Consider the following 14,093-nt stretch of genomic DNA (forward strand, 5'->3'; position numbering starts at 1 on the left):
CAGAAGCTGCTGATGAAGATGCAGCTTGCAAGAGGCCAGCTCTCCTGAGCAGGTGCCTTCCCTTTGGGGTTATGTTCAGCCAGTTTGACAGGGATTTGTAATGCAGATGATCCTTGTGAGTAAAATTCACTGCCAAACTCCACAAATAGTGGAACAGTTTGGGAGTAAAGACAGATTTCAGAAATGAAAGTTCAGCTTGATGTATTGGGAACAACGTGTAATTAATGTGCTCAGCAATGTCTTCAATATGAGCAATGTGGGAGAAGGGTAATAGCTCCCTTTCTATCATTTTTCAGCTTGTCAGCACACTAATCTCTGAAACCCCAGAATCCAGATTCTCAGCAGTGTAAACTGGTAAACGTGGTTGAAGGCAGTGATATCGTGCAGCCTATCTGGATCTGTGTCTTTTTTAAACAATAAAGCCATCAGAGGAGTGTGTGCCTGTGGGATGGTGAAATAGGATCAATGTTACTGTTACAAAAGTGAGCACAATGAGCCAGCTGGGTTTTTCCGCAGGCATTTTCAAAACGGCAGCTTTTATTTCTGCTTTTCTGCAACTTCTTCTCTATCTCTTCTCCTCCCTTCCCCATCCCTTTTTTTTTTTTTTTTTTTTCCTGTGGTTTATACACTCTCAGCTACACCCAGAAAAGGAGGTCACCAGGGAGCAGTAAGGATGTGGATGCAGACTGTGACTGCATCATTTGCTCTGTGCAGGCTGCTGGCTGCCTCCTCTCTCCAGGGCTCCCTGGAGCAGCCAGAGAAAGGATCAGGAAGGAGGAGAAGAGGAGAAGGAATGGATTCTGGACTGCTTCTGTGTGGTGATGTGCCACTGCCTCTGCTGCTGGTGCTCTTTGAAGAGGCACTGTGTAAAAACAAGATGGGATGTACTTCAGGGAGAAGGTGCCTTCTCGTGCCCTCCTGGGCTCTGCAGGTGAAGGATGAGGGATCCTTCACACCCAGGCTGCTGTGTCCCATGAACACGTGGCTGGAGGGGTCTGTTGTGCCAGAAAATGAGGAATAAGAAGAGCTGCACAAGCTCCTTGGGATCCCCTTTCCTGCCCATTCCCCTGCCGCACCTTGGTGTGACCTGTGGCAGGTCAGTGACACCCCCTTTGTGCGGTCCCCTACTGCCACTTTGGGCCAGCACCTTCTGCCCTGAAGGGAAAGAAATGTCTGTACACTTGCTTCCCCTGCATCCTGGTGTCTGGGGAGCACCTGGAGCACATCTGGGGCACCCAAAGCACATCTGGGGCACCCAGAACACATCTGGGGCACCCAAAGCACATCTGGGGCACCCAAATGACATCTGGCTCTAGCCCTAGTGAGGCTGCAGTGAGGGCAGCCCAAGATCCAAACCATGGTGCTCTGTTGAAAGGCCCCCCCACATGACCTTGGTGAATGACCAAGGTGTGTTCTGCTTCCCTCTGACGGCTGGAGTTGGTCAGTTGGCTTTAAAACCCCACCTCAGCCTGCCCAAATGCTAGAAACCTTCCAAGCCAAATGTGTACAGTCATCTGCACAGTCTGCAGTGCTTGCACACGCCTCTGAAGGAAGCAAATGGAAGTATGGCTGATGCTAATACTTGAACTGCTTGAATTCTGTCAACTTGAATTGCAAAACAGGAGCTGAAGTGAAATTCCAGCTGCCTTGGAGTTCCTCTGCTGACTTTCAAAGTAATTTTCAGTTTTGAAGTGGGTTTTATTGCTTGTAATCCTATAGGAAAGATTACTGAAGACGGAGGAACCAGCAGCAGAAATGCCAAGGCAGCGTTACACGCTAAGATCTGCTCCAGCCAAACTGCAGACACATGAAAACTCAAAAGTCTCCCCAGATATGGCCATTTCCTGGTCAGCTGAGGGTGCAAGCAGAATTCACCCAAGGGCTCTCCTGTGCTGAGGACACTGCACTCCCTTCCCAGTCACTGCTGAGTTCTCCTCTTCCCCTCACCGCTGATGCCCCAGGCACAGAATGGTTAAATTACTGAAGGTAACAATAAATAACTGAAGTGCTTTCAGCTTGTTTCAAAGAGTGCAGATGGTGGACAGCCAGTGCCTTCAGCAGCCCCGCTCAGGGCATTTATCTCCGGGAGGGTTTGGAGACATTCACACCAAAGAAACCCTGTGCCACTGAAGCTGCAGGGCTCAGCCCACTACAGAAAAACAAAGCCCACTTTCCCCGTGGCTGCCTTGAAATGAGGTGCTGGGGAGCCATGAAGATTATTCTTTTTATAACAGGTCTCAAATCCACTTCTGTTCTGGTGTTTTGCTCCCTGGCTCTGCCATTTGGGCTCCTGCCTGACGTTATTTTAGGAGGGACAGAGGTGGGTCTCCGTTGGTGCCGTAGGTGGGATGGGAGGAGGGATGCAGCCTTTGTTCAGAGAGGTCCTTCCGAGGGTGTTTATGCTCCAGGAGCAAAGAGACACTGCAGAATAATAAGGGATTTCAAAGGCAGGGTTCAAGTGAGAGCTAAAAAGGGAGAGTAGGGGAGTCCCAAATGGGCAAGGAGATTGGAAAGGCAGGAATGGGAGGAGCAGGAAAGCTGAAAGAAGGAGGACAAATAATAAAAAAAAGAACTGTGGGGACCAGCAGAGACAGGACTGGGCTGTGTGGGGACCATGAAGAGACAGCTCTGGGCTCTCTGAGGAGCAGCCCCATCCCCAGCAGCTCACACACATCACGGCAGGATGAGAGCAAAGCTCTGCTCCCAGCACGAGGAAGGCACAGCTCCTCCAGCAAGGGCTTCCCAAGAGCAGCCCGAGTTTTCAGCGGGGTGGAGCAGCCCCATCCCTCTCTGAATCATCGGGCCGGCCGCTGTACACATTGCTGTGAGGCGGCTCCTGGGCTGAAGCCGAGCAGAAAAGGCAGCCGAGAGCCAGGAGGGGAGAGGCCATCACTGAAATGCTGGGAGATCAGTGAGGGGTGATGGCAGCCAGTGCTCACATCCCTGCTCCCACCGCAGGGCCCAGATGTGCTGTGATGCTGGGCACAGCTGGGCACAGCTCGCACGGCTGCCGCCTCTGCCTGCTCCTGAGGAGCCGCACAGAGCCCTGCAAACCGCCTGTTTTGCTCGCAGGCTGCACGCAGAGGGCAAGAGCTAATCAGGACTCGTGCTAATTGAGCTGCCTGCTGCGGGGAGAGGATGGGGATGTGGCCGGGCGCCAATGTGACAGGGCAGGCGGGACCACCGGCTCCCGGGGCAGGTCTGCTTTGGGAACTGCTCCTTCGGCCTTTTTTCCTTCCCTCTCTTCGGGTGCCCTGTGCAGTGAGGCAGCTGTGGAGCCCTCGGGTGCTGCAGGGGGACAGAGCTGTGGTGGGACACTCGTGTCCCCTGCGCTCAGCCCTGCCGTGCGCTGTGACTGCTGGGGCCGCCGCTGCTGGCACAGCCACAGCCTCGTGTTTTTTGACCTTTTACTCTTCCAGAGATAGAAATGGGATTTGTCTGAGGCTTGGAATAACTTCCTGCGATTGTGCTGGAGAGGGCTAGTCTGGCCTGCTGGATAGCTGTGTCTGTCGGGCTGGCGCAGGGACGGAGAGCGCCAAGCCTCTGCTCCGAGCCTGGGCTGGAGACAGATTTAAAGGAGCCCAAAGACAGCTGTGCCTTAGAGAAAAATAACCTGAGAGCACTCTACATTGTCCCCAGCAGGACGAGTGGTTCTGGGTTTGGACACTAGCCATTCCTGGGGAGCTCAAACAACCCCACAGCAAACGGTGTCTGTGTTTTGAGAGCGATTCCTCGGATGGAAAAACTTCTAAATCCTCCCTGCATCAGTGACGTGTGTATGTGTGTGTGTGTGTGTGTGTGTGTGTGTGTGTAACGGGCTGGACATTGATCCTGGCCCTGGGCAGGCTGCTCTGCTTCTCCTGCATCTTTTGATCCCTTCTGCATCTCTTTGGTTCCATCTTAACCCGGCCTCTGGCAGCCTTTACAGGTGACATCAACAGGTGAGATGTTTTCAGCAGATCTGTTGGGGTCTCCCAGAGATTTAAGGAAGTGCACTTCAAACAAAGCTTTTTCTAAGCAAGCTTTTTGTAATTTCTTGTATTTTACTCATCAGTGCTCAAAACTACAAGATGTGTTCCAGTGTATGACTCGCTCACAGCCTGGCTGCCTCTGACTCTCCTTTCTTGAAGTTTGGAGTAGGAATGGCCCTTCACTGATATTCCTTGGCAGGAACTGAACACAGAGCACCTGCTGGGCAGGAGCCTTGACTGAAAATGGGAATTTTGTACTCCCCTGGCCAGCAGCAGTGCCAGCTGGAGATCCCCTGGTGTGCACCAAGGAATACTCAGGCTGTATCCAGCCCAACCCAGCTAAATGCCCCCTCTCCTCTGGGATGGGGTTGGGGGTATCAGCCCACCCTCCTTAGCACTGGTTGGACAGAACAGGTTAAAAAATAACCTCTCCACCTCTGCAGAGGTTGGATCTGTGCTGTTCCTGAGCCTGAGTGTGTTTCACAGTGGGTAAGAAATAAAAATTTGAATCTTCCTGGCCAGCAAAAGCAGAGCTTGTCCCAAAGCCCAGTCACCTTTTCTGCTGCCAACAAGTCCCAGCACAGGAGTTCAACCCACTCAACACTTCTGTGCAAAGACACCACTCACAGCTTTTCAGCCTCAGGGGAATTCAGGGTGATATGTATCAGATGTGATTTATAAAGTATAATACAGTAATGGGGTAACACTTGAGCCTTTGAGCCTCAGCAGGTCTCAGGCAGCAGAAGGAAGCTGTATTGGGCTGCACTGTTTATCCATTTGCATCAAGTTCTGGCTCCAGCATATATTTCACTTACTGCTTTCTAAATAGGAAGTGCCAAACAAACTGGAATTCTAAATAAAGTTTTATAAAAAATAATCTGCAACCCCCCAAAAATTAATGAAGAAATTAAAATTAAATTAAAATTTAAAAAAACTAACAAAGAAAACCTGCCTAGTTTATTTGCAGATAATTTCATTCATTAATTTTAAATCCTTTTAAAAAGTGTTTAAATGCTTTTTGTATATTTTCCCGATTCTATTCAAATGCAACTCGTTTCAAGTCACATAAAATAATCTTTGCTGGGGGAAAGCAAGCTTTTCACAGTGTCACCTCTTTAACATAAAAATTGTAACACAAAGAACATGAGTAATTTTATATTAAGCTGCACCAATGCCTTCATATTTATGGATGGAGATAAAACATGCCTATTAGCAGAAATAAGCACTACATTTATCCTAAAAACTCCACTTAGTGGTAAATCATTGCACATCAACTAATGAAACTGTATTTCAAGGAAATAAATGGGAAAGTACCTGTGGCAAAAAATGACACTAAGAAATTACAATTTAATTCAAAGATTTATACCTTGTCATTTAAGTTAATACAAGAATCTGTGTTAACACTACTGTGTGAATTAATCTGTGTGAATTAATGCTCTTTACAGGGAAACTTCCTCAGGGTGACTGCACCAGATTGGGGAAGTATCATGAGAGGGATCTGTTGAAATTAAAAATAAAAATCACCAGTGCTCCCAGGCTGAACAAGACTTGCAGCCTGTGATCAACGGTGCTGATGCAAAGCCCTTTTCCTACCCTCAGTCCTGTGTGTCCAAAAGGCAGTGAGGGACTGTCACGACACAGGGCATTGGACTGTCACAACACAGGGCATTGGACTGTCACGACACAGGGCATCTGTTAACCCGCAGATTAAAAGGTGTCTGTGGGCTAAGGAATTAATCTTTCTCACCACTGCCTATTTCCAGCAACTGGACTCGGGTATTTCACTTGTGCTACAGCAGGTTCTCACAAGGACTCTGAGAACAATGCACATTAACAGAGTTTTTGGGAGCCTCTCCTGCACAGGGGTTTTCCCCGGGCTCTCAGTGCTCACAGGCTCCGGGCTGGTGGCTGCAGGCACAGCTCAGACACAGCTGGAGTTTCCTCTCAGAGCAAACAGCAGATAAGCCTGATAGCAGTTCACCATGAAAAAGCCCAAGTCATGGTTCACATGCAGCAGTGTCACACTTTGATGAGCTCGTGTGAAGTGGCTCAGCACTGGGGGTGTCCTCTAGGCACAACCTGATGGAGTGTGCAGGTGTGAGAGCAGTCTCACCACATAGAAAGAAGCAACAACAAAAATCCCCCAAACAAACCCCACAAAAAGATTGAAAACCCTGCAGCTCAGCTCCCTGTAAGCTTAGGCTTTTCTCTACTACACCTGGAAAGCAAAACCCAGAGGAGAATTCCTGTTACTCAGACTACATACAGATCTTTTTCCTGGCAGTTTCCCAACCCATCACTAAGCATCCCAGAGTTTTTGCATCCACTGCTCTTGGGCCACTGGCAGCAATCCTGACACACCCTGTGCACTGCAACACAAACCCAGGGAGGCATCGCTCACCATGGCCCTGCATTTTACACACGTGGCTCTTCTGCACTGAGAGGCTCTCTCACAGTTACACACAAACTTCACACCAGCAAATGCTGGAATTCTGGAAACTTGAGAATTTCAGGCTTTCTGTGCTAAAAGGCACTGACCCTCAAGCAAGGACTACATTTGATTTGAAGCAGTGGAACAGGCTCCCAAAATTGAGTGACGGCACTGGGGTTGTGGGTGTGGAGTTTGAATAGAATTGTGTGATCTCACAGGGTGGGAAACTTAGAATTTAAGGTTTTAGTATATAGTAATAGATATGGGGCAATATGGAGGATCTAGGGCATAGTCTAAGTCATTCTTCTTCGCTTTCTTCTTCTTGGTTTTGGGTGGTTCTTTCTTATTGGGTGGAGGGGTCTGCACTGCAGACCTTGGGTGGTCATTATTGGGCTAAAAATCGAAATAATAGAGGCGTCACCTCGTTATTGGGTAATTGGCACTTAAAAGACCTTGGAAAGAGTTTGAGGTGCTCCGTTTTCTACTTTGTTAGTTAGAGGTCACAACTAGTGAGGCTGTAATGCAGATAAGAATTAATAAACGTCTGAGTCCAAACACAAAACCAGTGTCCCGTGCATTAATCCCATGCATTAACAGGAAGAAAAGAAGAAACCCACAAGCAAAGATGTGACATCACCCTGAATGTCCGCCTGGATTCTCATGAAGATTTTTGGAATTCTTTGCACAAAGGAGGTTGGCTCCAGAGCTGAGAACCTCCTGCCCCGTTCTGGAAGGTGTCAGCCTTCACCAAGCCCTGGGTGTCACTGTCTGACCCAGCTGCAGGAGCTGCGCTGCTCTATCACCACCTGGCAGCCACACTCCACAGGATCTGCCCTGCCTGCAGACAGGGATGGTGGCAGCAGCTGGAAGCAGAAGTGTGAAGTTCACACTGGCTGCTTTTGCTAACTGAATCCCATAAAAAGTGATGTGAGATAAAGGTTTGTTCCAGCACAGAGCAAACAAACAGTCTGTGTAGCTCCTGGGGCTCCAGCGAGCTCAGCGCGGTTTGAAAAGTCTCTATCTCTCACATCCAAAAGAAAACTGGTGAAATTCAGCCTGACAGAACCTCTTCTGTCAAAGGCTGTTTCCTGAGGGTACCAAATGAATGGCCAAGCATTTATGATGAAATAATTTGCCCTTCAAGTTTAGGTCCCAATTCCAGAAAGCACTTAAAAGCTCATGCTTCACAGCAAGCTCAGGAATGGTCTTTGACCTCATTTAAACTAAAATTTAAGGAATAGAAAAATGCTTGTTTTTTGCCATTGTCCAAGTTTCCCCAGCCATTTTCATTGCCCAAAGTGTGAGCAACACCTGGCAAGATTAAAGGAGAATCTTGACTCCACCTAAGTTAAGTGCTCCTATTTAACCACATTCTCCCTTCAGAGGGAAGATTTCCTTTCAGAGAAGTGCTCTTTCACAGTGTATATTTAACACACACACACTTTATATGGTACAAAACTGAAGGGACACTTCCTCTCCTAAAGCAAAAGCCACGCAGCAGGAGTCAAGCAAGCACCATGCATGAACATGTGCATGAGAGGGAAATCTTCTCGGGTATTCCATGTCTGACATCTGAAAATTTTGATTTGCAAGTGGGCCACACAAACCCAGCAGCACAGTTAACCTGTCCCTGTGTGGGAGCTGCGTGGGAAGAAGTGTCCCCGTGGTTCAGCAGGAGAGTGAGGCAGGGTTTGCTTCTGCAAGCCTTGCAATGGTCCCTGAAGTATTTGGAAGTGGAGGTATTTGAAATTAGTGTAGATGTGATGCTTGGAGATAGGGTGTAGTGACTTGACAGTGCTGGGTTCATTGGTTGGACTCCACGATTTTGAAGGTTTTTATCCAACCTAAATGATTCTGTGGTAAGGGCTCTTGGCCTGTGGGAGCTGGGTAAATGACAGAGCTGTTTGTGCTCTGAGCAAGGAAGTTTAAATCCGACCTGCAGTGAGTGTGCAAGGCTGCAGAGAGGAAGGGCTTTCTCCACGGCTGCACTCAGAGCAATCTCTCTTTTGTCTAAAGGCCACTGTGGCTGTGACTCACACGCAGCCATCAGACTATTAACACTTTTATTCCAGCTAGTTATTTCTGGCTTTCGGCAGTCATAATACCTAAGTGCCTAAAGGGCTTCCAGGGTAACTATAGTAATTACAAAAACAAACAACAGCAGCTCGACCCGTGGGTCAGCTGAAGCCAAACTCTGAATCACACAGGTTTTTGGGTTTGTTTGTTTTAACCTATAGTTATGAAAAGGAATTTGGGCTGGACAACAGGGCAGTTCGTTTACTAACACCTCAGGGATGCTCAGCACAGATGCTGTGGCTGCTCACCCCTCTGTGAGCAGCCTCAGTGGTCAGTTCACTCTCAGTTGTGTCAGTAATTAGCAACTTCATGTTGGGAGGGGTAGGGCCTCCTAGAAGCCATAATGTAGTCAGATTAATTAGCTTGCATCTCAAAAATGTCACGTTTTATTTTTAACCAAAATACATTTGCTTATGCAAGGCTGCACTGTGGTGCTGCTTCACCACAATGGGTTCTTCAACTCCTCTCTAAAACAAGTCAAAATCTATTATCTATTTTAATTATTTAGGGTATTTTAAAGACAGATGCCTCAGCAACCAAACACTTCTCAAGCACATGACCCAAAATCTGAAGTGCATGTGAGAAATCAGATCAATCACAAATAATGAGCAAATATATTAGAGCAGATAATACATCTCTTAAAGATAGACAATGGTCATTGATCCTTCAGTTGTGCTTCTATTTATTTCCTATAAAATCAATTTTGCTAAACTAGAGGGCCATGAGGTGTGTATTATCAGTACATAAAAAAAATCAGAATACAATGGAGCAAGACCTTTATGATTCACTAGTAAACCACGACAAGGAAACCACCAGTCTGGAAGCATCAAACCTTCCAGCAGAACAAGATGCAATCAAATGTGTAACAGGAGGAGCCAAGCTAACTTGCAGACAGCTCCCAGTTCTCTAAAGCTGTGTGTCTCATCTTAACTGAACAAGATCTAAATTAAATTCAATCCAGAATGTCAAGGTTAAAAAAAACAAAAAACAACATAATACACTGAAGAGAAAAAGGGAAAATATAATGAAGTTTTTGTTTCTTCTTCTGGCTTTCATTAGAACACACCAGTGCAAAATACTGTCCACAGACATGAAGCCAGAGTTGCACAGAGGAGAGAAATTCTGTGCTGTGTGGGCTGGGACAATTCTTGTACACGATACCCAAAAAGGGTGGCCCTGAATGAGAAAAGAGATTTTCTTTTAAGGTGTTTCCCTTGTTGCCTGGGTGCTGTTCACAGCAACAGTGCAGGGAACAGCACACAGAAAGGACATTGTAAACCCATGTAAAACCATGTAAAACCATGTAAAAGCATCGTAAAACCAAGGGCGCTGCCAGGAGCTTTCAGGGATGGGCACCGTGGAACCTTTACAGCTTTCTACTGTGGATTACCTGATGTTTTGAATAACAAATCCTTTGAATTTTATAGGGAAAGACAAGGTTTGCCCTTGTGCCATTCCCCATGTCCTTGCTGGTTTCCAGGGGAGGAATACTGCAGGAGTTCCCTTCAAGGAGAAAAACCAAGCCAGTAAAATCCCTTCCCCTGATCCCTCCTACCCCAACAATGCAGAATATTGTGGAGTAAAAATGGAGTCACACTCACAGGCAGCAGATATAAAAGAGACTTCTGAAAGCAGTGGTTGTACACAGAAAGCAGCAACTGCTTTTCTTATTTTAGACTTCATGCTTATTTGTTTAAACCACTAAGAGACATTTGCATGTTACCCTTTTCTGGTCAGACATGGAAAAAAAATAATGCAGGAATAAATGCAAGAGCAAGTAACACCTCCTGCCAACCTTCAGGTTCATGAGACACTTCGGTGAAGATCCCTCACTTGATTTTATGTTTTCAAAGAAGCAAGGATTATGATCAAAAACGGCTCTACCAAGAGGTGGAAAGAAACAACAAGAACCCCAACTATTATCTTTCCTTATTTTAAACCTCATCCCACACTTGGCACAAATTTAGAACTGAATGCGGAATTACTCCTACTCTTCTCCTTCACTTATGACTCTTTTCTTACCATGTTTTCTCAGCCAAGGGGACTGTAAATGTTCCCTGCTGAGGAGGGTCCAGTGCAGCAAGCAGCAGGCACTGTGTGTGCTGCAGCAGGTTGGTGTTGCTGATGTGGTGACTGACAGTTCACACTAATTGCTGGATTTAAATGATATAAATGGATTTAAAGGAAGCCTGCTGGAAGGTAAAACACCCCCTGGTCAGGAAAAAGATCTGTGTTGCACCAGCAGGGATGCTAAACCAGCCAGGAGTGAGTGGATTCTAAGCCCTGACACTACGGAGGCTTTTCAGGCACTGAGTTTGGGGTGGCTGTAGCACAGATTCAGAGGGCTCTGGCTCAGAGCTGGTGCGTTTAGGAGGCTTTAAAAAGCAGGCTGAGAGAGATGGCAAAGAGACAAGCAGAAATGTGAGCTTGTGAGCCTTTAATCCTAGTCCTTCTGCAGATAGGAAAGCCTTTTCTCAGCAGAGAATACATTTTTTTATTGCTTTACAATGCCGAAGGAGAATCCCATGCTGATGCTGTCTTGATGCTTGCGTTAGGAGTCAATGCAGAGTCCCAGGGAGCTGTTTTCCAGGGATAGACCATGGGAAGTGCCTCTTCCATGGGTAAAGCCTCTGATTTAGAGGGAAGAGCATAGAGAGAGAAATAGTATCACATGGGAAAATTAAGAGTGGCCTCCTGGCCTTGGAGAAACAAAGAGAAAAATTTTCTTTTCTGACTCCAGCAGGTCAACAAGAACAATCAGACACAGACACAAAGCCACGTGTCCTGTGCATGGTAAAGATAAGCAATACAATGTGATGCCTCAAGGCAGGGAAGTTTGTTGAAAAGCAATCTAACCCCAGAGAGCTGATGGGGCTGACTGTAAGATACAGAAGAATACTGAAAAAGCTTCCAAAGAAGGCAAGGAAGATTCTGATGACACTACTCTTTGCCCAGCAAACCGAATTTTCTCGGGGAAATTTCCAGGATTGCAACAGACAGAGGAATTTCAGACAGTGGCCACTTTCTGATCTCACACTCCATGGGTAAAATTGATGGGTATGGTCTGTGCAAAGCACAACCCAAAGAATTTTGCTCTGACTTTGGGCCTCCGTGTGGTGCTGCCATCGCTGTTTTTGTGTGCAGTCAGAGCAGGAGTTGGACAGAGGAAGACCTGAGGAGAAGCACAAAGCATTACTTTTTGCCAGGCAGCTCCAAAGTCACAGTATTTGCTCAGCTGGGTTCCAGGGGATTTTCAGGAAAAAAATCAACTGTTCTGGCTTTTCTGGAATTCCAATGAGCTGCCTGTTTCAGAAGAAACACTGCTAGGGCCATTATTTAATGTTCCTATCAATGAAAGGCTGCGTGATGCTGATTTTCTTTCACCTTCTCAGCATGGACATTCAGACTATCTTTGATACTCCTACTACCATTTTATTGTGATCAAACCACCACCAAAGAACCCACATAGGAAACAAAATAAATTTAGATGCTTAAATAACTTAAAGTGGGATGTTTGTATCTTTATTACTCAAAAGGACATTTCTAAACCAATAATGCAGCAGGGTCATGATGCTGCACTATTTTACACACTTCACCCTGCTTTGAAAAAGTAAGAATTTGCATTATCCTTTTCACTTCTGGGAAAAAAAAATTTTTTTTGAACTGTCTTGCAATAATTTATTCATGCAGTGTAATTAAGCACAGAATCTGACCCAGCTTGGCAGAGGCAGGATTTCCAGCTCTGTGGTTTTTCACCTCTGAGACTATTTACTGTTTGCTTGCCAGTAATTACCACAACCATCTCCTGCTTTGAATTCTGGTACAGAAGAGGGTTTCCAATTAGTTTCCTCAAACGTAAAGGGAACTTTATTTTAAAGCTCAGCTCGCAAAAAAGCATTTGCAAGTTTTTCTTCTTGCTTGTTCACCAGCTTGGGTGTTACTGCTTTCTGTCTAAAATGCCCTGGCCAGCATTTCCTTTCAGCCCCTGAAGTATTTTTTGATGTTGTTTTTTAATACACCCCATGCCTAAAGGGACAAATGCTTGGAAGTGTTTACATTTTTCACTTGTTTCTTGGAAATCAGGGCCCACAGATAAAAAGAATACTTCTGCAACAATAATTTGGCACTTAAAGAGCTCCTAGTCTTACTGATTGTTTGAATTAATTTTTTTAACCCATCACAGATGTCCATATTTTATTCTGTGACTTCCTCATTACTTACAATAAATTGAGAATGATGGTGTGTACTAATATTATTGCATTGCTACTGTCATGAGATTATAATAGACATAATTTAAACAATGATTTATTGTAAAAGAAGCAAATGGAATTTTAAGCCTATCTAGGAATTTGGGGTATTTGAGTAGTCATCTTTCAATAAATCCAGAATAAATATCTTAAATATGCCATAGGACATTTCTGTCTAACTCTTTGAATGCTGATACTGATCCTGTAACCTCAGTCTCATCTCCACAATGGTTTATTCCAATTTTCACTAAAATTACATGGAATAACCCAATGCCTTGACTCCAGCTGGATTGGGACTTTGTGTTTTTTTAATCCAAGGCTCCTTCTCCATGGCTGATTTTGTGTTTGTTCCTATTTGACCATCAAAAGGAAAACTAAAGCTTTTTTTGGGTGCAAAGTAACGTGCAAAGCCAGACCCATAATGTACAACGAAACTGAAGATGAATGAAGCACTAAAATCATCCCCTGCCCCCTTCCCTGAATCACTTCTTGCATCCAGTTTGAAAAATTGGTATTTTTGCAGGCTGGAGCACTCTTTATTGTTTTTAAGGATATTTTCACTTCCATTCTTTTTGCTGCAAAGAATCGATGTGTCTGTGCAGACAGACCTGCATGCTTTCTAATCCACATTTAAATCAGGACCCAGGACATAAACCCATGATTAATTTCACACTTTGCTTCAGCTCTGAGGTAGAAACTCTGTTTTCTCACAGCACTGTGTGACAGATGTCACGTGTGCTCTGTGACATACACACATACACAAAAAAACCCCTTCTGAGAAAGAAAACCTTCTGAGAGAGACAGCTCAGCTCTTCCAGACTCTTTTGAGCGTCCTACAAAGAATTTGCTTGTATTTACAAGCAAAGCAATTGAAATAAAATGTCAAGCCCAGGTGGAGATCCTTCCCAGGACAGTTTTCAGGAGAAAAAGAGAGTTATTTGCATTTCTGGGAAGTGGTTTGAAGCCTCAGAATATTTTCTTATTTGCTGTGCTCCTCTATAACGATTGCTACTTTGCTTTGGCAACGGAATTTTCAATTTAACAGGCAAACAAAGGTGATTTTTGGAAGCTCCAATTCAGTAATGCCACATCCTTAGCTGTTTAATGAACCAGCATTTCTTTTTTTTTTTTTTTTTTGCATTCCCACACCACAAAGGTGCAGCCTCTGTCCTGGGCAGCTCCAGAGCTGCCTGTGTCAGCCACAGCTGAGCAGGGATTGTGCCTGAGCACAGATTTGGTGGCAGAAAGTCCCAGCTCTGCACTTACAGCCAAGGCAGGGTGTCACTGGAAGGGAAGCCCCCAACTGCAGCCAGGTATTGTTTCCACAGAGATTTATTGCTAAAATAAATCCCTGACTTCTGATGCCTG

General features: G+C 45.6%; 1 protein-coding gene and 1 long non-coding RNA gene across 3 annotated transcripts in view; both read right to left on the reverse strand.

Moving 5' to 3' along the window:
• GAB3 (GRB2 associated binding protein 3) overlaps positions 1-14,093 on the reverse strand; it is a 60,466-nt gene that overhangs the window by 31,168 nt on the left and 15,205 nt on the right. The window lies entirely within an intron of this gene.
• Positions 502-10,999, reverse strand: LOC136370610 (uncharacterized). Its single transcript, XR_010745210.1, has 2 exons — positions 9,869-10,999; positions 502-862 (listed from the first exon to the last, which is right to left on the reverse strand). It is a non-coding gene; the product is annotated as an uncharacterized lncRNA (long non-coding RNA).

This window comes from Sylvia atricapilla, chromosome 21 (assembly GCF_009819655.1).
Source record: "Sylvia atricapilla isolate bSylAtr1 chromosome 21, bSylAtr1.pri, whole genome shotgun sequence".
NCBI classification, from domain to species: Eukaryota; Metazoa; Chordata; class Aves; order Passeriformes; family Sylviidae; genus Sylvia; species Sylvia atricapilla.